The following is a 23252-nucleotide window of genomic DNA, read 5'->3' as shown; positions in this document are numbered from 1 at the left end:
GAATCTTTTAAGTAAGTGATAATGTTACAAATAGGGCTAATTTCACTCCCCACTTTTTTACTTGTGGTCTTTACTTCTTTTCTTACCCTATTGCTGTAGATAAGATTTAAAGCACTGTGTGGAATAAGCGGAGACAGTGTATATATATATATATCTCTTATCTTCTTGCATTTTACGGACTTGGAACGCTCTGAGCCATACATTGTATAAAATAATTTTTAGACATAGGCTTGTTTTTCATATAATTTATTATATTTAGATGTGTTCCTAGATTCAGGGCTTGTATCTGGAAAGGACATTGAACTTTGTCCAAGAGCATTTCTTAATCTGTTTAGATGACCGTGTGATTCCTGTGATTATCCTCTATCTTTTGGTTAGTGTGATTGTAGATTGCTTCCTCTAATTTATCTTTCCCAAGAACCAACACTTTGCTTAATTGATTCTATTTATTTTCTTTACTCTCCATTATGCAACCTTGTTGGGTTTTTCATTTGTTTCTATTTGGTTTGGATTTATTTTGCTTCCTCTCTGTGTTGTCCAATTTTTCTCATCTTCATGTGCATTTTGTCATTGTTTGTGTTGCCGTTTTGCAGCTCTTTCCTTGATGCACATGAAATCCACACTGTTTGACGCTGCCTCTTCTTCAACAGATAACGCCAAGGTTGCTCCTCATCTGCCACATTGCTGCAAAATTTTTAAATTTAAAGATATATCTATTTTTGGTAAAATATGAAAACCTAGAATTCTTCAGTAACTTAAAACATCTGACAAAATAAAGACAAATTAATGTGTATCAAATGTTTTTTTTGTATCAAATGTTTTAAGAAGTAATAATTTTGCTCTCAGCATGACTGACGTTTGAGAAGATTCTAAAGTAAAGGTTTATTATAGAAGATGGAATCTGAGCTCTGAAAAATCTATTAAAAAACATGAGTTCTATGCATGCAAACAAGTGATTTCTAGCCATCTATTTTAAAGGGTATTTTCGCTGTGTCTTTTTTTGTCCAACATAATATTTTTAATAAGTAATTGCAAATTACATACAATGAACCACAATCACTTTAGATTTCCATTCCTCCCAGGTCTACCTCTTACCCTTATGCCCTAGCCCTTTTCCTCCCACCCCAAGCACACCAAATCCAATTTGTGATGTCCATATACTCCCAATATATATTGGGAGTTTCAGCATAGTGAAACTCCCAATGACCAGCTGCTTAATAAAAAATGAGTACCTGCTCCCATTGCCAGAAGCCATCAACTGTGAAGTGCTTGATCACATCTTTCTCACAATGTTTAAAGGCCTTTCTTCAATAGACTCCTGTCTGGATTGTTTTCTTTTTCCTTTTCTTTTCTTTTATTCGGCTGTTGGATAGGTTACGAGGAGGTTGTCACAGGAGCCATCAGTGTCTCTCATTCTGAGTTCTGAGTCAGCAGTGAGTCACAGACTCCACCGCTTCCTTGCCCAAATCAGTTAGCAACAGTAGGGATTCTTCCATACCAGGCTTTCTAGTCGCAGAGTGGACTGTGTAAGGATATTTTATCACACTGTGATAGCTGATTGTGTTTCTTAAAAACAAACAAACAAACAAAACAAAAAGCAAAACAAAACAAAACAAACAGACAGACAAAAAAAACCCTGTTTCTAGTTGTAATGTGGCTTAGCACTTTGCACACAGGCTTAATCCCTCTGCAAGGAATAGAGACCCAGCCTTCGAACATGTCTTTAACCCCAAGCAATGAAGATAATGTTAGTTTGTTGAGGTAAGGAGCATATTTGAAAGTGATTTCTAACTGAATGGCAGACAAAGGGAAGAATCCAAGAAAGATTTGACAGATTAGGAAATAGCCAACTCTCTGGAGAAGAGAGAGAAGAGAGTGGAAAAGGAAGCTATTTAAGAGGGCTGTAGAGAAAGGAGGGAGACAATTTTACTGTGAAGGTTATGGAGAGACAAGTTGCAGAGAGAGAAAAAGATAGCTAGACACAGTTAAAAACATAACGAGACAGAGAATGAGATTAAGACAGAAGATTCAAATAAATTGCCAGAGTTAGTTTTGAGGCCAAACACAGAGGCAGAGAGAGAGAGAGAGAGAGAGAGAGAGAGAGAGAGAGAGAGAGAGAGAGAGAGAGAGAGAGAGAGAGAGAGAGAATCAGTCAGCCTGGTGAGGAACTTGAGCCAGTGCAGATGAATTGAATGAACCAGTCATTAAATAAAAGGTCACATTCAATAAAAGGTCAGAAAGAACTCAGAAGGGTGAGCTTACTCAGCAGTAAGTCTCAAAGGTTGAAAGCATTCTAGGGCTAGATAAGATTGTATGGAGGTTAGAAGCTTCCAGAAATAGGCCACACTAACAGACTGAGGCAGTAAGCCTCCTAAAATTCAAACACCACAGAGGAAAAGCACTTTGGGGGAAAAAGTGATTTTACTCTGGACCAAATACTTTTTTTGAGCATTTTCTACAATGAGGTCAGGTCATACATATCCTTTCTCTTCACCCTCTTCTCAGGACCATTCTCCTTCCCCTACCCATCTAGCGTTTTTCTCACCATGGCCAATTTGTGCTCTCCAAACATTCTTGCATGTGTGCCTTCCATTGGAATTGGGATAAGTGTCAGGGGCTATACACTTAGAAAATGCTGTCACTTCATTTCCTACCAGTTAAGATTTTTTAATATATAGTCTATACTACATGTAGTAAGTTAGTTTATCAAGGCTGTAACATCATTAGCCACCAAGCAATGAACTTGTACTTTGAAGGACTCCCTAGTAAGTATTGTTGTTTCTGTAATCCCTTCCTCTTATACTTAATGATTTCCTCTGTTGTTGTAAAAGAATCCTATAGGGAAGATCAACTGAGTTGCAAGACCAAACTTACACTATGTTAGGACTGGCCTCCATCTTAAAAGGAAAAGAACTTGAGCATTTGACCTGCAGCTGAATGCAAGCTGAACCCAAGTGACAGGAAGGATGCTATCCGTGACTTGTTTTTGCCCCTTACCCCGGAAGGCTAGTCTGATTGCTTCAGGTGGACTTTCAGACTGTGATCCTCACAGCCTTGCTTCAGAGCACCACCCACTTGCAGGCTTACAATAGCCATTCAAATAGATGTTGCCGGGGTGGAGGCCCCCTCCTTTGCTCCCATTTTCTGTAAGACCTTGTCCCAATGAGAGTTTTGGCCTGCTTCACCAAACCATCCTGCCAGTCAGTGGAGCAAGCCCAAGCTTGCATTTGTAATGAAGAGACCTTAATGTGATTCTTTCCAAGTGGGCTCATGGCTGGCCTTTCAGACTCACAAGGGAGACACAGTAGCATGTGTAGAATTTGAGTCTGGCTGAAGGCAAGACACGAAAAGCATAGAACATAACATTTTAGCACCTATTGTGACAATCAGAAGGTAGTGCTGTAGTGACTAAATCTAGGTGAAAATATTCTTCGAATCAAACAACAGAAAAGATATCCATGTCTCTAAGCAGTGATTATAATTTCATCATGGTCTTTCAAAAAATTTTTAAATCACAAAACTAATCATATTAATAACTTTATATCACTTAAAATTATAGGATTTACACAAGCCTACAGAGAAACATAATGGATCTGGATGTATGGGAAATGGAGGGAAAGAAATGTGAGGCAGGAAAAAAATAAAAACTTACTATTACAGATCATTTAAAGTAAATAAGTTAGACATTAAATATATGTACTATAATAACTGGTAAGATAATTAATTTTATATTTAAAGTCAGTTGAAAATACTGAAATTAGTAAAGCCCTAAAATGAATCATAAAAATGAAATCATTGCTTACCTGTTAGTGTCATGGAGATATGTCAAATCTTTGATATTAATAACATACAAAGTAAAACATAAAGGTACTTGTTATCATGTAATAATTGAAAGTACCTTGATGATAATGTACATTAAAATTGATCATATTTAGACTTTTCTAAACCAAGCCTGATGTACCTGCTTTCCCATTATACTGGTACCATAATAGAAATAATTCTTTTGAAATAAATCTTCATCCTTTAAGTGCTCTATGCCGATAATGCTGAAATTCCATGAGATCAGAAGACTTCTGAGGCTGATATTTTCAAAACTATGGAAACTTGGGGAAAATAACAATTAGGGAAATCATATTTCATGTCACCATTCAGAGATGGTTTATAATGTTACAATTATCTTTGCCCGTGCACATAAAGGAGATAGACAACAAAATATATCTTCAGATATGGCATGTTATCCTTATGTACTGATCTCACTACAATAAAATCAAAGTCAACTTTAAATTAATATAAGATTGTGCAGCGTGCCAAAATTATTGTAACTTTCTTCATAGTTATAAATGACTCTATTTTATTGGGCTTTTATCACAAGGCACTGTGGTCAGAAGGCAGTGTGATAAAAATGGATTATTCATATTATGTAACATGAGGTATTTTTGAAAAGCATAAGATACTTGGGATACCTATTAATCAAAATTAATTTTAAGTAATAAATTCTATCATAAAATATTTTAACGAAGTACCCCTAATTTTCTTAGTTGTTTCAGTTCTCCTGGAGGACATGGATAAAGAATGCATTTAATTAATAAATAAATGTTTATGGTTAAGCCCATTTCCATTTCCGTTTCCAGAAAAGTCTCATCCCTATTTAAAAAAATTACTGTTAGGCAAAGAGCACTGCGAATTTTAATGTTTGTAATTTAAATACTGTTATTAAATATATTTATTTTAATGTTTATTACTTACATATTGTATTATAAACACTAGCTATATGATAATTGATGCCTATTTAATTCCTTAACCAGTAGCTTTCAGGTACTATAAAGACAGCAACAATTTTTATTATACCATAGTAATAGATTCTAAGGTAATAAATTAAAGTCTTATTTTCATGTCTGTTTAATTTCTTAAAATTATGTAATAGATAATACAATATCATGAATTCACAGTAAGAAATCAGTGTTAGCTAAGAGACTTCTTTTATAACTCACTTCATTCTTCAGCTTGGAAGTGTCAGTGATGAAAACCTTTGCCTGAGGTCAGGGATCAACAGAGCTCATCCACATCAGTACCCAGGGGGCTAGTTCATATTTGGTATTTGTTAATTGCTCATCATCTTTTATATTTTTATATGTTTTAATATGCTTTTCACTTGGCAGATTTTCATGCATCCTAAAAGGCAGATATATGAAATAGTTCAAAGTGTTATTATTTTATATCTCATCAGTTTTCTCTGATACTGAGCACACTTTTTTTAATGGAGAAATTTGTTCTACTTGGTTCATGGTCTAACACATTGTTATATTCAGACATTGTAATAAGATTAGCCTCTGTTCCCTAAAAGTTCGTTCTGTTGAACACACACACACACACACACACACACACACACACACACAGAGAGAGAGAGAGAGAGACAGAGAGAGAGACAGAGAGACAGACAGAGACAGAGACAGAGACAGAGACAGAGACAGAGACGAGACAGAGACAAACACACACACTGCAAAGTACCACACACACAAGGAGAGAAAGAAAAAGAGAGAGACAGAGAAACAGAAAGAGGCGTCTTTTTATAGATATAATTAAAGACTACATTTTTAATTTCTCATGTTTTTAAATGTCAGATTTAATAAACTTTAATTTTCTGTGTATGTGTGTGCTTCTGTGGGTAAATATGTAGTTATGTGCACGTGGGAAGCACATGTTTCTACCTGTACTGGGAAGAAGAGCTGGAGGTCGACCGTTATGATCTCCACTTGATTCCACAGGTCTTCTGTTGACACTGAAACTTGACTTGCACCATACCCCAAGGATCTTCCCCTTCTTTCCCTGACACAGAGGAGCTGCAGCGAGGTGTGCCTGCTGTCATGTGTATCCTTTAGGTAGGTTTCAGAAACCTGAACCAAGATTATCACGGATGTGTAGCATTCATACTCACTGAGCTATCGCTTCAATTTTTATGATAGAAGCACATTACTAGCAATTTAGTGAATAAATTAAGTTATCAAAGTTTCAGGAGACATATTTAGCTTGAATTCATTGAGTAAATATGTTTAAAATACTGTCTGGCTAAAAAATAACTAACGTTGTGTTTGAGTCTTTCCTTTCCCATTGTCTAATAAAATCTTAGCAAGTGAGAGTGATTTAAGGCTCTATATTGCCCATATTATTAAGGCCTATATTATGCATTACTTATTTATAGTATTCCTGGAAATTACATATATTAGTCCTTCCTATGACTCAGACACTGTGCGTGTTGGTATTAGGATACAGTACTTCATGACTGCAGATTTAGCATCATTTCTTCCAGACTGGGTGACCTCCATGTGAATGCATAGGTGATTGTGAGTGATTTTGGTCTTCAACAAAATGGGCCCACCCTCAACCCCTGCAAAACAAACAAGGGATATATATATTGATTATCTGTATTGTTTTGGGAGTCACTTTGTCTACCATGGCCATCCATTCTATAAAATTAACTTTTATTCACCTGATGGAATTCACCTCAGAAGCTTACTGCTAACTAAGCTCACCCTTTCTTGTTCTTTCTAAACTCTGGCTGGATAATTCAACTCAGCTGTTGTGGCTAAAACCTCGACTCCATGCTGGTTGCTTCAAACTGTTTTTTCACAGCTTCTGATGGAATTGCTTTGCTTGCCCTCAAACTATCTCTGGCAATCTGTTCTAATCTTCTGTCTTCCTCTTATTTGCTGTCTCATTCTGTCTTTATCTGCCATCTGTTCCTGTAAAATTGCCCTATTCTCATAAAATCTCTCTCTCTCTCTCTCTCTCTCTCTCTCTCTCTCTGTGTGTGTGTGTGTGTGTGTGCGCGCGCGCGCGCGTGCAAGTGTGTGTGCACATGCGTACCTGTGTGCACACATGTATGCTTGTGCTCCTCTCTTATGTTACCTCTCATTTCTGTTCTCAGGCGAGTTGGACATATCCTATTTCTGACTCATTTTGTCAAATCTTTTCTGACTCATCACTTGATCTGCCCCTCATTTAGAAGGCATTTCAAAACATAGCTCCTTCCTTTTATAAACTAACCTTACTTTCATTTTTGGGGATTAAAATTTGTTACTATGCTCATATCTGTATTTAATCTACACCATACTGTAATTCAGAGCATGGCTACATCTAAGCAAGACCATGTAGAATTAGGTCTTTATATGTGAGCCCTTTCCAAAGCAGCCATATACCTGGATTAAAGTTTCTCTACAGACTCAGAAATGCTACTGAAGCATTTGTTAGTCTGTATAGTTTCTAGGAAAGAGTGTAAGGCAAAATGGCTTAACTTCCCACAAAACATGTATATATGTATGTATATATGCATCTATCTATGTATGTGTTTGTGTGTATTATAATTAAATACTTCCTTATTTGAGGTTTAAGAAAAACATTGTTTAATTTGAGCCTCATTCCTTTTTCTCCTCTACCTTTTTGTTTAAGAATTTTTATATTTTCCCTTATTTTACAGCACAAAGTTCCAACCACGGTTTACTTTTATACTAAAATTTTGTTCATCCATAATTTACAGAAATATATAGTAAGGATATTCTTATACATTTGTGCTCTACCACTTTGTAGGCTGCTATTTTACTTCAGCTTCACTGTACACTCATATTTTTATAGCAGCATAATAATTCTCCTGATCCAACTTGTATCAAAGCTGTATTTTTGTGATGGATGTCTTATGTGTCAACAACTTCATCATTTTAGCACACAAGTATTTGTCTGAAAATGTTGGTGAATAAAGAGATAGCAGTCATTCCTTTTCAGTGCTTTTTCATATCACGTTTACAAAATAACCATTCTTTAGGGACACAAATCTAAAACAGCTTTGTATTTTTATAAAAAGAAAATCATTTAGAACAATTGCTTAATACTGGATATATATTTTCCTGTTGCCCATAGAAATTGAAACATTGAAATATTTGGAGAAGCTTTCACCAGTCATGTACATTCCCCCACACACACTTATTCCTACCTATATAATCATACCTTAACATATGTATTCATAAAGTATTTTCATTAATAGGATGAATATAATTATTTTTGTTGCTATTTATCTTTTTTAAAGAATAACTAGTTATCACTAAAATGAGAAGTGAATCATAAAATAATTTATGATCTATGACTGCAAAATTCCATGAACTACATATCAAACAGGGTGTGAAAATCAATACAGAGCACACACACAAGATCAGTCAATGCATCTTGAAAAAGTGGGTTATAATGTGTCATTATTCTGTTTTTGTGTAAATCACCATGGCCAAGGAAAATTATAGAAAAGTTTACTTGAAGATTACATTTTCAGAGGGTTAGAACCCATGATAATCGTAGCAGGGAGTATAGCAGTAGCATTAAGATATGACATGGTGGCAGGCTCTGAGATTTCATGTCTTGAGACTCAACAGAAATAAGACAGAAAGAAAGAAAATGAAATTGTATGGTATAGTTACCCTTAGTGATGCAATTCCTCTCAAAACACAACACCTCATAATCTTTTCTAAACATTAGCATTAAATAGGGATCAATTATTTGAATATTTGAGCCTATGAGACCATTTTTATTCAAAACATCACATATTTCTGGAATTTCCATGAAAAAAAAACTATGAAAAGACTGGAAGATGCAAAAATGTTAGCATTCTGGAAGAGATAAATTTCATTGAGATATAAAGAAGGCAGTTATATTCTCTGGGAAATGCTGAATGTGCGGTGTTTAGTAATATGTGAATGAACTGGTGAGAGACTAATATCCTTACATAATATACCACTACCTTTGTTTTATAGACTCAAACCCTAAAAAGGCAGATTATGACACTTCTCCCACAAATAGAAATGAGGATGAGAATGAAATAATTGAGGAGCTGACAATTGTTACTGTCAGATGTAGTATCTCACATTTTTTAATAATATAAAGGTCTAAGTGGTGATCAGCAAGCCCTGCCTCACAAAATTATGGATTCAAAATCAATGCAGAAATCTGAAAAGTAAATAAAGTGGAAACTATTGCAGAGGAAAATAATCAAAACCTGAGAGCAATCATTTCAATGAAGATTTATGATTTCTTTATTAGTCTTAATAAATTGAAGAGGTGGTTCTATCTCTAGGAAGAAGGGTTGAGGAACCCAAATGAATAGATTATTCTTGCAGGGAGTGGGCAGGAATCAGTAAAATAAGAAAGGCCTTATGACAACATATACAGGAGACTTGCACCAGGTGAGTGGTAATAGCAAAATAGTTTTTAAAACTGGGGTGAAAGTTTCTAGTAGCCACTGATACAGTACACAATCCTGTAGTCATGATCATCCTGTAGTATAGAAGAACAAGCCCACAGCTCACTGCCCCAAACCCCTTAGAAGAGAGAGCTCACCACCCGGACAGGTGGGCACTCCTCAGACTGCAGAGCCAGAGAGATCACCAATACAGCCCACCCCTGCCCATACCCCTGGCATATATATTTAGGGTCTCTGGGAACTGGGCATACTAGCAGCCAGTCCCCTGCAGTCCAGACACCACCCAGACCTGAAGGGACCGGGTCAACAGTTCTCTGCACCCAAATCCCTTGGGAGGGACAGCTAAATCTTCAAAGGTGCAGACACGCCTGGGAAGCCAGAAGAGACTACACTCTGCCCACATTTCTGACTCCAGAGGAAAAGACCTAACACCATCTGGAACCCCGGTGCAAAGGATCACCAGGAAAAGGCAGCACAGGACCTCCTGGTTGCCGCCCTCACAGAGAGCTCAAAAGCAGCCCCTCACGAGCAACTTGAGCCTCGGGACCACAGGTAAGACAAATTTTTCTGCTCCAAGCAACCTGCCAGGTGGGCTCAGGACATAGGCCCACAGGAACAGCCAGTTACAGTAGACAGGAAAGACTACATGCCCAAAAGCAGAACACTCTGTTCCCATAACTGGCTGAAAGAAAACAGGAAAACAGGTCTACAGCACTCCTGACATGCAAGCCTATAGGACGGTCTAGCCACTGTTAGAAATAGCAGAACAAGGTAACACTAGAGATAATCTGATGGCGAGAGGCAAGCGCAGGAACCCAGGCTACAGAAACCAAGACTACATGGCATCATCAGAGTCCAATTCTGCCACCAAAGCAAACAGTGAATATCCAAACACACCAGAAAAGCAAGATCTAGATTTAAAATCACATTTGATCATGATGATGGAGGACTTTAAAAAAAGACATAAAGAACTCCGTTAGAGAAATGGAGGAAAAAAATAAACAAGTAGAAGATCTTTTGGGGCTTTTGGGAGTGCCCAGGTAAGAAAATGTAGCAACCAGCAGGAATAAAGTAGAGAGTAACAAAAGAGTATACTGGAATCCACATGTGGCTTCCACACGTTTATACAGGTTTAAAACCTATCCTATAGAATAAAACGTTTAAAAGTGTTAGAATCCTGGAGGGCTTTGAAGATGTAAAGAGTTCACATCAGTTATCACAATAACAGAAACATCTACTAATCAGTTAAAAAATGGGAACATTAAAAAAGATGCAACCAGAGGCTCGATATTAAGGACCAAATCTTCATTTGAGTCTGAGCTCTGTCTTTGACTATCAGAATAACTAGTTCAAGCATTCAATGTTGTTTTGTTTACACTAAAATAGTTTTAAGTGAACGTAATACCATTTTGCATACCATTTTGCATATACATGTTTAATTTAGGTATAATATCCATACATAATCAAAAATGTAAATGTAAATTCATGAATATGTATATGTGAGAATAAATATAATAAAAGTGAAAAAAAAAGAAGCCTATAGAGAGGAATCACAAAAATCCCTGAAAGAATACCCAATAAAATTCTGGCAAAGCAAATCCAAGAGCACATCAAAACGATGAACCAACATGATCAAGTAGGCTTAATCCCAGCCATGCAGGGATGGTTTAATATGGAGAAAACCATCAACATAATCCATTATATAAACAAACTGAAATAACAAAACCACATGATCATTTCACTAGATGCTGAGAAAGCATTGACAAAATCCAATACCACCCCTTCATGATAAAAGTGCTGGAAAGAATAGGAATTCAAGGCCCATACCTAAACATAGTAAAAGCCATATACAGAAAACCAGTAGCTAACATTAAACTAAATGGACAGAAACTTGAAGCAATCCTACTAAAATCAGGGACTAGACAAGGCTGCCCACTCTCTCCCTACTTATTCAATATAGTTCTTTAAGTTCTAGCCAGAGCAATCAGACAACAAGAGGAGATCAAAGGGATATAGATTGGAATAGAAGAAGTCAAAATATCACTATTTGCAGATGATATGATAGTATATTTGAGTGATCCCAAAAGTTCCACCAGAGAACTACTAAACCTGATTAACACCTTCACAAAAGCGGCTGGGGATAATATTCACTCAAATAAATCAGTAGCCTTCCTCTACACAAAAGAGAAACAAGCCTAGAAAGAAAGTAGGGAAACGACACACTTCATAATAGTCCCAAATAATATAAAATACCTTGGTGTGACTTTAACCAAGCAAGTGAAAGTTCTGTATGATAAGAACTTCAAGACTCTGAAGAAAGAAATTGAAGAAGACCTCAGAAGATGGAAAGGTTTCCCATGTTCATGGATTGGCAGGATTAATATAGTAAAAATGGCCGTTTTACCAAAAGCAATCTACAGATTCAATGCAATCCCCATCAAAATACCAATCCAATTCTTCAGAGAGTTAAGGAGAACAATTTGCAAATTCATTTGGAATAACAAAAAACCCAGGATAGCTAAAACTATCCTCAACAATAAAAGGACTTCAGGGGGAATCACTATCCCTGAACTCAAGCAGTATTACAGAGCAATAGTGATAAAAACTGCATGGTATTGGTATAGAGACAGACAGATAGACCAGTGGAATAGAATTGAAGACCCAGAAATGAACCCACACACCTATGGTCACTTGACTTTTGACAAAGGGGCCAAATCCATCCAACAGAAAAAAGATAGCATTTTCCGCAAATGGTGCTGGTTCAACTGGAGGTCAGCATGTAGAAGAATGCAGACCGATCCATGCTTATCACCCTGTACAAAGCTTAAGTCCCAGTGGATAAAGGACCTCCACATCAACCAGATACACTCAAACTAATAGAAGAAAAAGTGGGGAAGCATCTCCAACACATGGGCACTGGAGAAAATTTCCTGAACAAAACACCAAGGCTTATGCTCTAAGATCCAGAATCAACAAATGGGGATCTCATAAAACTGCAAAGCTTCTGTAAGCCAAAGGACACTGTTGTTAGGACAAAATGGCAACCAACAGATTGGGAAAAGATCTTTACCAACCCTACAACAGATAGAGGGTTTATATCCAAAATATAAAGAACTCAAGAAGTTAGACCGCAGGGAGACAAATAACCCTATTAAAAAATGGGGTTCAGAGCTAAACAAAAAATTCACAGCTGAGGAATCCTGAATGGCTGAGAACACCTAAAGAAATATTCAACATCTTTACTCATAAGGGAAATGCAAATCAAAACAACCTTGAGATTTCACCTCACACCAGTAAGAATGGCTAAGATCAAAAACTCAGGTGACAACAAATGCTAGCATGGATGAGGAGAAAGAGGAACACTCCTCCATTGTTGGTGGGATTGCAGACTGGTACAACCATTCTGGAAATCAGTCTCGATGTTCCTCCAAAAACTGAACATTTAACTACCTGAGGACTCAGCTATTCCTCTCTTGGGCATATATCCAAAAGATGCCCCAACATATATGAAAGATACATGCTCCACTATGTTCATAGCAGCCTTATTTATAATAACCAGAAGCTTGAAAGAACCCAGATGCCCTTCAACAGAGGAATGGATACAGAAAATGTGGTATATCTACACAATGGAATATTACTCAGCTATCAAAAACAATGACTTTATGGAATTCATAGGCAAATGGATGGAACTGGAAAATATCATCCTGAGTGAGGTAACCCAAACACATGAAAACACACATGGTATGCACTCATTGATAAGTAGCTATTAGCCCAAATGCTTGAATTACTCTAGATGTACAGAACACATGAAACTCAAGAAGGATGACCAAAATGCGAATGCTTCACTCCTTCTTTAAAAGGGGAACAAGAATACCCTTGGGAGGACCCATTTTAGCCTGCCCCACACGTGGCCCATACATAGATAACCACCCAATTAGATAAGATGGATGAAGCAAAGAAGTGCAGGCTAACAGTAACTGGATGTAGATCTCTCCTGAGAGACACAGCCAGAATACTGCAAACACATAGGCTAATGCCAGCAGCAAACCACTGAACTGAGACCGGGACCCCCGTTGAAGGAATCAGAGAAAGGACTGGAAGAGCTTGAAGTGGCTATTGACCCCATATGAACAACAATGCCAACCAATCAGAGCTTCCAGGGACTAAGTCACTACCCAAAGACTATACATGGACTGACCCTGGACTCCAACCTCACAGGTAGCAATGAATAGCCTAGTAAGAGCACCAATGGAAGGGGAAGCCCTTGGTCCTGCCAAGAGTGAACCCCCAGTGAATGTGATTGTTGGGGGAGGGCAGTAATGGTGGGAGGATGGGAAGAGGAATACCCATTGACAAGGGGAAGTGGAGGGGTTGGGGGGGGGGATGTTGGCTGGGAAACCGGTAAGGGGAATAACAATCGAAATGTGAACAAGAAATACTCAAGTTAATAAAGATGAAAAAAAAAGAAGAAGCAGAACATAGTATAATAAACCACAGGGTGTGCAAGCATATCTTACGTTATGTTATATGCCCTGAAAAAATTGTCAATTTTGTGATCCTAAAATGTAGAATAGGTATTGACATAATCATGTGTTTCTGGAAGTACACCAGATTAGGGAGAATATTATATCTAGCTTTCTCCAGGTAAGATTATAATATCATTTGGAGGATGCCAGGAAGAAAAGAACTAATCTAAAGGTATAAAGTGGAGCAGGGACTGAAGGAAAGGTCATCCAGAGACTGCCCTACCTGGAGATCCATCTTATATGCAGTCACCAAACCCAGTCACTATTGCTGATGCCTAGAATTTCTTCTTGACAGGAGACTGATATGTATGTCTCCTGAGAGGCTTTGCCAGGGCCTCACTGATACAGATGAGGATGCTTACAGCAAACCATCAGACTGAGCTTGGCAACTCCAATGTTGTAATTAAAGGACTAAAGGAGCTGAAGCGCTTTGCAACTCTATAGGAAGAACAGTATCAACCAATCAGACGTCCCCCACAGGAGATCCCAGAGAATAAACCATCAAAGAGTATACATGGAAAGACCCATCGCTCCTGCCACATATATAGCAGAAGATGGCATTGTTGGGCATCAATAGGAGGAAATGTCCTTAGTTCTGTGAAGGCTTGTTTCCCAGTGTAGGGGAATGCCAGAGTGCTAAGGTGAGAGTGGGGGGGGGGAGAGTGAGCATCCTCATAGAAACAGGAGGAGGGAATTGGGGGATGGAGGAACCAGGATAAGGAATAACATTTGAAATGTAAGTACATAAAATATCCAATAAGAGAGTAACAAATATTTTTTAAAAGGGGATAGTGGATGGTGAAATGATTGTCAGTCTTCCTCCACATTTCTGGTTATACTAATCAAAAATCCTCCACATTTCTGGTTACACTAATCAAAAACAGAAGTGTTTTCAAATGTAACATTTCCAGGAGATTTGATATTTAACTACTGATTTGATAAATTCATGATTTTCTTTCTTCATCAAAAAAAAAGAACAAAAGAAGCATTAATTAAAGTTCCTAGAGAAATCCTGCAACTACAGCTGTGGACAGCAGACTAGATCTTCAGTGATGTACAGAAATTAAAGAGCTACAGTTCTGGAGCCTTCTTTAGCTTTATAGCCATCTATTGCAAATATCTATATGTGACCCATTATTCTTGTGCTCATTAAATAAAAATTTACTATGAATTAACAGACATTCCAGTTAACCAAGTGAAAGATCTAAGATTTATTACAGTAAATTTGAGGTAAATTTAATCTGTGTTCCTAGGCCATAATCACTCGTATTGGGCCATGGAATAAACTATCTGTTATGCCCTCTTAGGTAATAGTGTATTTTCATTAGCAGCATGAGCATTTAAATTATCTTAGTTTTATAATTAGCTGGATATCTGCCTTTCTATTATAATACAATCCTAAGACCCCTGAATAAGTTGTACATGTGACCCAGTATCAAGCCTATTCATTACACTGGTGATAGAACCTTTGTTGGTTATCATAGTTATGTTACTATACACAGAGTGGAGTTTTGCTAAAAGCCCATATGTTAAAGGTAGTACATAAAGCCCATGGGTATTTGGGGACTTTATATGAAAAAAATAACACTTCTAAGGAAAATATTTAACTACATCTGTACTTATACACCATTTTCAAACTAAAGCCCAGGCCATTGTATCTGTACTTCCAGAACATAGCAAAGAAACATTTTTATGGTAATTACTGATAGATATTTCCATATGACCCTATGCATATGCAAAACAAGTTAATCTTATATTTCATTTCATTGAATATATACAAATAAAAACTTTTGCATCTAATGTATAAGCATTTATAAAGCAGAGACTTTGAAAGTCAGTGAGTAAGCAAAATCTTTGGTAACAAAACCTAATTTTTATTTTGTAATAAATGCTGAATCAGATTTAAATATGTGGCATTTAAAGATAAAAGGCAAATATCCTGAATGCCATTGGGTAAAGATATTGAAGATAAAATGTGGAACGATGCAGACAATGTGTTTTGCGAGAGGGATATATTGAAGTTGATATGAAAATGATAAACTGTCTATCATGTGTCATTGACTCTGAAAAGATTTTTCTCCTTAGAAAAGACACTGAAAAATTAAGAATACAAATTTTCCAAGATACTGATTTCAATAAGACTCTAATAATAACCATATCATAGCTTGCATAAAATATTATAACAAAAAGCCATAGAAACAAATATTGGATATTGATGTGATTTTACAGTTAGCAAATACAATTCTTCCTACCAACAATAAATAACAGTAACAACAGCAAGCCACTATCTATGCTTGGCAAACATTTTCCTACTTTCTAACAAAGGGAATTTGGAAATTTATTCATACATACATGCAAATACATTACCAATGTGAAATTGCTGTTTGTTTTCTAAAGTACACTCTTTGACAGTCTTCCAGTTCAAAAGGCTCAAGGAACATTTGATATATTGACAATGTAAAGTACCGAGTCTCACAGTCATTTTAACCACTTAAAATGAACAATGTGGCTAGATATGGTGACACATACCTTTTATGTCAACACTTGCAAGGCAGATCTAGGTGGATCATATCTGAGTTCAGCCTGGTATATGTACTTTCGTTAGAAGGCATATTGAATGATGGCCCATATCTTCTACCTGGTCACTTTGGACTTTTAATACCTAGAGTTAAGAACAGAAAGAAAGGTCACTGGTTTTTGCATATTTTGTTGACAAAAGATAATGCTAAGTTTATGTGTTTGTTACTCAATAAAGGTAGGACAGAATTTACATGAGTTGACTTGAATTTTTTTGAGACTCCATGGTCCAAAATTGTAATATTACTTAGTGAATATACTTAGAGAATGGTAATATAATTAGAGAATCCTAAGTGATCTGGACATGATTCCCAGTGTCTCAATCACCTTGAAATTGAAGTTCTGTGTCATATCAATATATGCTTCATTGAAATCAAAACAAAAATCCTATTGAAGAAAAGCTTAAAATGTAGTGTGGAATGAGGATCATAAGTATCTAACAAGATGCCAAAGACAAATTGCATTTTTGTGTTGAAGTTCATGCTACTAGGCCCCTTCTATGTTTTCTATCAAGAAAATGTTTTCATTAGAAGATGCTCCCAAGAATAGGCACAAAATGTAAAGCAATGGTTAGGAGGTCATCATAGAAGGGATGTTTCCAAGATCCATTGACAAAAGAAGATATGCAACTAAGATAAAGGGTGTCATAAACAAATTGTTACAAACAACTTCAAACTGTATCCTTCCTGCAACCACCAGCCTCAAGCACAATCACCCTTCTTAGGAGTTTGACATCTTGTGACTAAGCAGCTAGAGGAGTAAAGATTTGTTCAAGTCTTCCAGAAATAAAAACACTGATGGAAATCTTTCTCTCCAGAGTATCTCATTCAAATTACCCTACCTTATAAATATCTGATACCCCAATCTCCTCTTCATAAAACAAATTAGACTGGTTTCAATGCATTAGATATTTGCAACAAATACTCTAGGCAGATTGTCTGCATTATTTCTGCAAATACAATTTCTTGCTTCTATAGAAGGTTATTGTTGTTATCACTTTCCTATAAAATATTGTCTTAGTGAGTAACATCTTGAGCATCTGATTAAATGGGCAAGAACTAATTTTGAATATCTAATAACAGAAAATAATAATAATTATATTCTCAACTCTTCCATGTTTTTATAACTATGTTTTTATATTTCAATCTGCCACCTTAATTCATTCTCATGTTAGAGATGTCATATTTATGTGTCTTTGTCAGATGCTTAACGACAAGAAAGTCACATTTTTGAGCTGAATAATGAACCCTCACCAAACAAATCCTACTGGCAACATAAGTTTTATCTCTATGAAGAATGAAGTTAAATGACTATACACTGCTATTTAATGTAAATTGATAAACTAAATCAAATGCAAATGACATGACTTAATCAGAATCACCTCATTTTGAAAAGAGAGCTTTTATTTCTATCTTGAGTATTTGTTAATTGTGCAATTAGTTTATCTCCAGTATTTCCACATCTATAATAGTTGTCATAATACTTGTTTTATTGTCTTCAAAATGTTGTCATATTCATGAGATTTACATTAAGGAGCAAGAATGTATGTGTGCATAGATATTCTTGTCATTTGAATAAATGTCCAAAACTGTCCGTTTTCCACAATATTTCCTTAGCAATAACACTACCATGATGTAGTCGAATTGTTAAGAGGTGAATTATATGCAGAGGTCATATGTTAATCGGTGGTAATGGCCAGTAGGCAGCCTCAGCAATGTGATCTGGTTATACTCTGACTTAGCATAGATCTGAAACTATGTGCCAGTATAATAATGGAAGGGAATCTTCAAAATTTTAAACAACATTGTATTTCCTCTTTTTGAGCTTATTTGCATCAGTTATTTCCTGTATTACTCCTGTTTCTAAGGAAAACTCATATATTATCCATTATATTTTATATTATATATAATATATTCTATATTTTATATTCCATGTCTTAATGCCTATATCCTATATTCTGCATATTAATTATATATACACATTAAGGTGTAGTAAACTTTCCCCATGAAGTAGAGTGATTTTGTGGTGTTGTCCTTTTGTGTTAGCACTGTGACATTATTCAAATAGTTCTTACACAGGTATTATTTCTTTAATAAGTTGAAAAACAAACTGAGTTGCAGGTTTTTCAAGTAAAGACTTAAAAATTACACTTAGCTTTGGCAGAAAAGCAAGCACATGCACCTCTGTGCTCATCTTCAAAATCAAGTGCTCGTTGAACTCTGAGATGACCTTGCAATATTAACTAATTTGTGCTTGTGCTCCAACAAATTTTGTATCCTGACAATAAATGTTTTATTGATTTCTCATTACAGAGTTATAGTAATAATGGCATGAGTTTCAATGAGGTGGAAAAGGCTAACTAATATGAATGAGGTAGGGCTAACATTATTACAAAATCATATCTTGTATATATGTGTGAAATTTTTAAAGAATACCAAAAATGTATTTTAAAAGGATGCTACCTTTCTTCAGTATTTGTATATTTGAGGTTCAAAGGATTTGATAACTTCAATAGACTCTTAAGAACACAATTAGAGCTCACACTGGAAAAGATATAAAAACCAAGTTATATAGATATTTTGAAAATACGATTGAACCTGCATGATGTTATCCTTCAACCATCAAGCAATATCTTTAGTTATTAGATGTCCTTATTTTGTGTTCAGTATGACTTTTATAGCTTTGAGTAAAGTTTGGGAGGCCTTTAATGCATAAAAGACATTATATTTGTATCTTGAAACATGCTCTGTACTTTTTCTGTTTTAACAAAAATAGTCACATGCTCAAAATGTAAAAAAACAATATTTTAAATTTAACAGATATATTAACAATGCAAACACTTATGTCACAGTAGGTAATGGTTCTATATCTTTTATACATGGAAATATTGATATTGTATGTTTATTTAATAATATATGCAGAAGACATACTCAATGCAATCATATTTATATACTGAAAATATGTCATTCATTTCTGAAAAAGCTACTATAGAACTACTTATTCTAATTTTTAAATCATTTAATCACAGAGAGTGGAAGGAGCAGGTGTGGACAGGAATAGAAGTCAGTTTGGGGAAGGATGGAGAGAGAAATGGAAAAGGCAACTGGAACTGGGGGAGCATCTCGGGGATAAGCGAGAAACCTAGTGCACTGGAAATGTTCAGGAAACCACAAGGGTCATCCTAGCTAAGACTCCTAGCAATGCGAATAAGGAGCCTGAATCAGTAATCTCCTTAACCAGAGGAAAAATTGGAACAGCCACAAAACCTTGGACCTTCAATTTGTCCTGCCTACAAGATATTTTAGGCAGGTTGAACAGAAACAATGGGGGTAGGCAACAAATGAATGGTACAGCTTGAGACCCAACTCATAAGAGGGAATCTACCCTTAACACTCTCTGCAAATCCAGGAGCAGAGTCTGGATAGCTCAGAGACCTAGGATAGAACCAAACATGACTGGCAAAAAAAAAGGCACCTAATGGTTAATGTTATTCTACTATACTCATACGTTGGTGTCAAGCCAAATTGTCACCAGTGTCTTCATACAGCAACTGATGGAGACAGATTCAGAGACGCTCAGTCAAACATTAGGCAGAGCTCAGCGTCGCCTATAGAAGAGGTAAAGACTTAATTTGAGTGTAGGCACCGAGTCTTACTGTAACTTGATTGTGGCGATTGGTTGGTATCCATGGTAGACCTGCTGTTCCTGAAGAGAAACAGAAGAGTAAATGGGGTCGAAGGGTACAGAGTCGAGGTGAAGGGAAGACTGAGAGGAAAGGAGAGGACAATCAGCTGTCAGGATGTAAAATAATAGTAAAAACAAACAAAAACTCCATTGAATTATTTTCATCTGTAGTTCTGATTCTGCCTAATAAAGCCAGTATAACTGCAAGAGAGAATTCCAACATTATTTTTTCTTTTATATGCCTGTATATTAAATTATCTTTACTCATCTCATCATCTCTTATTGGTTTCAAGTTGAAATGAAAATCCTTTTCTTACCTATTAGTCCTTTTCCCAGATGGTGATTTTGTATTTCCTTGAAAAAAATTCTCCATTACATGAGCCAAAGTACTAAAATATTACTTTTACTCCTTACACCAGCATCAGACCTTACCTTAAAATAGGAGTGTGGAAAAACTTATTTTTGTTATGCATGATGATGAACTTTCTTTTAGAACTTAATTTTAAAAATTGTAGCCACATAGTAAAAAATGGGCTTACTGAAGTAATAAGCTTTATAAAATATTTCTTAAGAATTATTTTTTGTAAATATACTTAGATGACTATATTTTAAAACTAGCTAAAAATTTACATATTAAAAATAGTTATATGTCTCCAAGAATAATATTGCATGATGATATTTCTCTTTTTCATGAATAGTGAATGCAAAAAGGGATTTATTTAGATGCTGACTAGATTGTCTCCTATCAAAATTTTAATGAATAGATCTAGATCTTTTTGTTAGAATTTAAGATCAATATATGCTTCATAAATTTATTGTATCTCCCTAAATATGTTTCACACAATCTCATGATGTCACCAGATTCCCAAGTTTAAATTGTTGCTAGTTATAGGATCTATCTTATGTAATGTTAGATATTTTCTTGGTACATTGTTTTTGTTTTGTTATTAATGAGATCAATAACCTAAGACAAGATAGGTCATTGACTCTATGGCAAAAGTGGCTACCATGAATCTGTCAAATGGCCACATATAAATACAACTCCTAATGATATATAGCTCTATACCTATCCGCAACTGTGCTACTCAGCCTTCATTGGAGAAATCTTATAATACATTATAATTAATATACTGGCCAATAACTGGATATTGTTGAGAATAGGAAGATCCTATAGGGACTGAGCACTAAATTCAGCATGTTAACAATCACCTTTCCCCTACCACAGCTCAGTAATTTTTGCAAAACAGTGGTCATAAATGGAATAACTAAGAGCTGGCATTGGAAAAAAATTCTTCAAAGAAACGTCTTCCAGACAAAACAATGAACATATGCAATTCAAGCCAGACAAAATCCAACTGTGGAAAAGAAAATTGGGCACACATTCTTACATCTTTCAAAAAAAACATTTGATTATTATAGCTGAGAGAAAATAAAAAGAAATCAATTTCCTTCAGTGGATTTACACTGTAAAGATCATCCATATTGCAAGGCAGACATAATATTTGGCCAGAGTATTTGGCCAATATAAACAGGAATCTATGGTTTGGGTATGAAATTGTTTGTGCCTTTTTATTTTGTTTTATTTTTTATTTGTTTGTTTGTTTGTTTGTTTGCATTGTTTGGGCTATTTCAAGGGAGAAAATGAACATGAAGTTCAAAGGGGAAGAGCTTAGACAACATGGTTGACATGGATGCAATATGATCAAAATATCGTTTAGGAAACTTTAAAATAGGCAAAGAAGGTAAAAAGGATTTTCTGGGAGTATAATGATGACCGAGTGGCTAAGAGCACATAATTGTCCGGCAAAGTAGTTAGGCTTAGCCAACAGCATCCAAACTGTGACTCACAACTGTCTATCATGCTTCAGGAATTCCAAAGCCCTCAACTGGCCTCTGTGGGCACCTGTATGGAAATGGCAACAGATACACACATGTACAGATACACACATGTTCACCCACATGCACATGTGCACACCCATATGTCTGTACATGAATATGCACACACTCACATGTATAAGCACACACATGCACTCACATACACATTCAAATACACACACACACATACACAGACACACACACATTAAATATGTGAAAAAAACATATTCTAGTACACTAACAAAATCTTTAGTTATCTTCCAGTTATTCTGTTTTTATTTAGCAGGGCTCCTCATCTGATGATATGTTACTGGCTGAAACTTATGAAGAAAAACCTAGGAGAGTGAAAACTGCCACAAACCCATGGCGGGAGTGGATAATCTGTATTAATTTTATATTAGTCCATAAATTTAATTAAGGTTGGGACCACAAGGCCATAATTGTATCATAATAAAACATTTCATATTTGGGATTCATAGGAAATTCCCTGATAAGATGACATGCTGAGAAAGAGATATATTTGATCAGAAGACATTGGAACTGAGTTGCTGAATAGCATTGAGGTTAGATGAATAGACAGCAGATGATGGTGAGGATGTGGAGAAAGAGGAACACTTCTCCATTGCTGGTGGTGGTACAACCACTCTGGAAATCAGGCTGGCGGTTCCTAATATAGGACATAGTACTATATGAGCTCCCAGCTATACCACTCTTGGGCATATATCCAAAAGATACTCCAACATAATACAAGGACACATGCTCCACTATGTTCATAGCAGCCTTATTTATAATAGCCAGAAGCTGGAAAGAACCCAGATGCCCTTCAGCAAAGGAATGGATACAGAAAATGTGGTACATCTACACAATGGAATACTACTCAGCTATCAAAAACAATGACTTTATGAAATTCATAGGCAAATGGATGGAACTGGAAAATATCATTCTGAGCAAGGTAACTTTGTCACAAAAGAACATGCATGATATGTACCCACTGATAAGTGGATATTAGCCAAGAAGCTCTGAATACCCACAATGCAACTCATAGACCATATGAAGCTAAAGAAGGAAGACCGAAGTGTGGATGCTTCAGTTATTCTTAGAAAGGGGAACAAGGGGTTGGGGATTTAGGTCAGTGGTAGAGCACTTGCCTAGCAAGCACAAGGCCCTGGGTTCGGTCCCCAGCTCAAAAAAAAAGGGGGGGGGAACAAAATACTCACAGGAGGTAGAGGGTAGGAAGAGAACAGGGAGGGTGGGCACTAAAGAAGGCAGGATCAGGTATGGGAAGAGACACAGATGATATATGGAAAGTTCAGGAAATTGAACAGAGGTATGTAGCAGTGTGGGATTGGGAA

General features: G+C 36.1%; 1 long non-coding RNA gene across 1 annotated transcript in view; it reads right to left on the bottom strand.

Moving 5' to 3' along the window:
* Positions 1 to 233: 233 nt before the first annotated feature.
* Positions 234 to 23252, bottom strand: part of LOC103693548 (uncharacterized) — a 39067-nt gene continuing 16048 nt past the window's right edge. Inside the window, exons 3-7 of the long non-coding RNA XR_595039.4 lie at positions 16294 to 16426; positions 4992 to 5172; positions 3962 to 4103; positions 1233 to 1522; positions 234 to 684 (exon numbers count right to left, since the gene is read on the bottom strand). This is a non-coding gene — a long non-coding RNA (uncharacterized LOC103693548). The remainder of the gene's footprint in view (positions 685 to 1232; positions 1523 to 3961; positions 4104 to 4991; positions 5173 to 16293; positions 16427 to 23252) is intronic.

Source organism: Rattus norvegicus, chromosome 11 (genome assembly GCF_036323735.1).
Source record: "Rattus norvegicus strain BN/NHsdMcwi chromosome 11, GRCr8, whole genome shotgun sequence".
Classification (NCBI taxonomy): domain Eukaryota; kingdom Metazoa; phylum Chordata; class Mammalia; order Rodentia; family Muridae; genus Rattus; species Rattus norvegicus.
The sequence above is the reverse complement of the archived record's forward strand: the minus strand, read 5'-3'. Positions and strand labels throughout refer to the sequence as shown.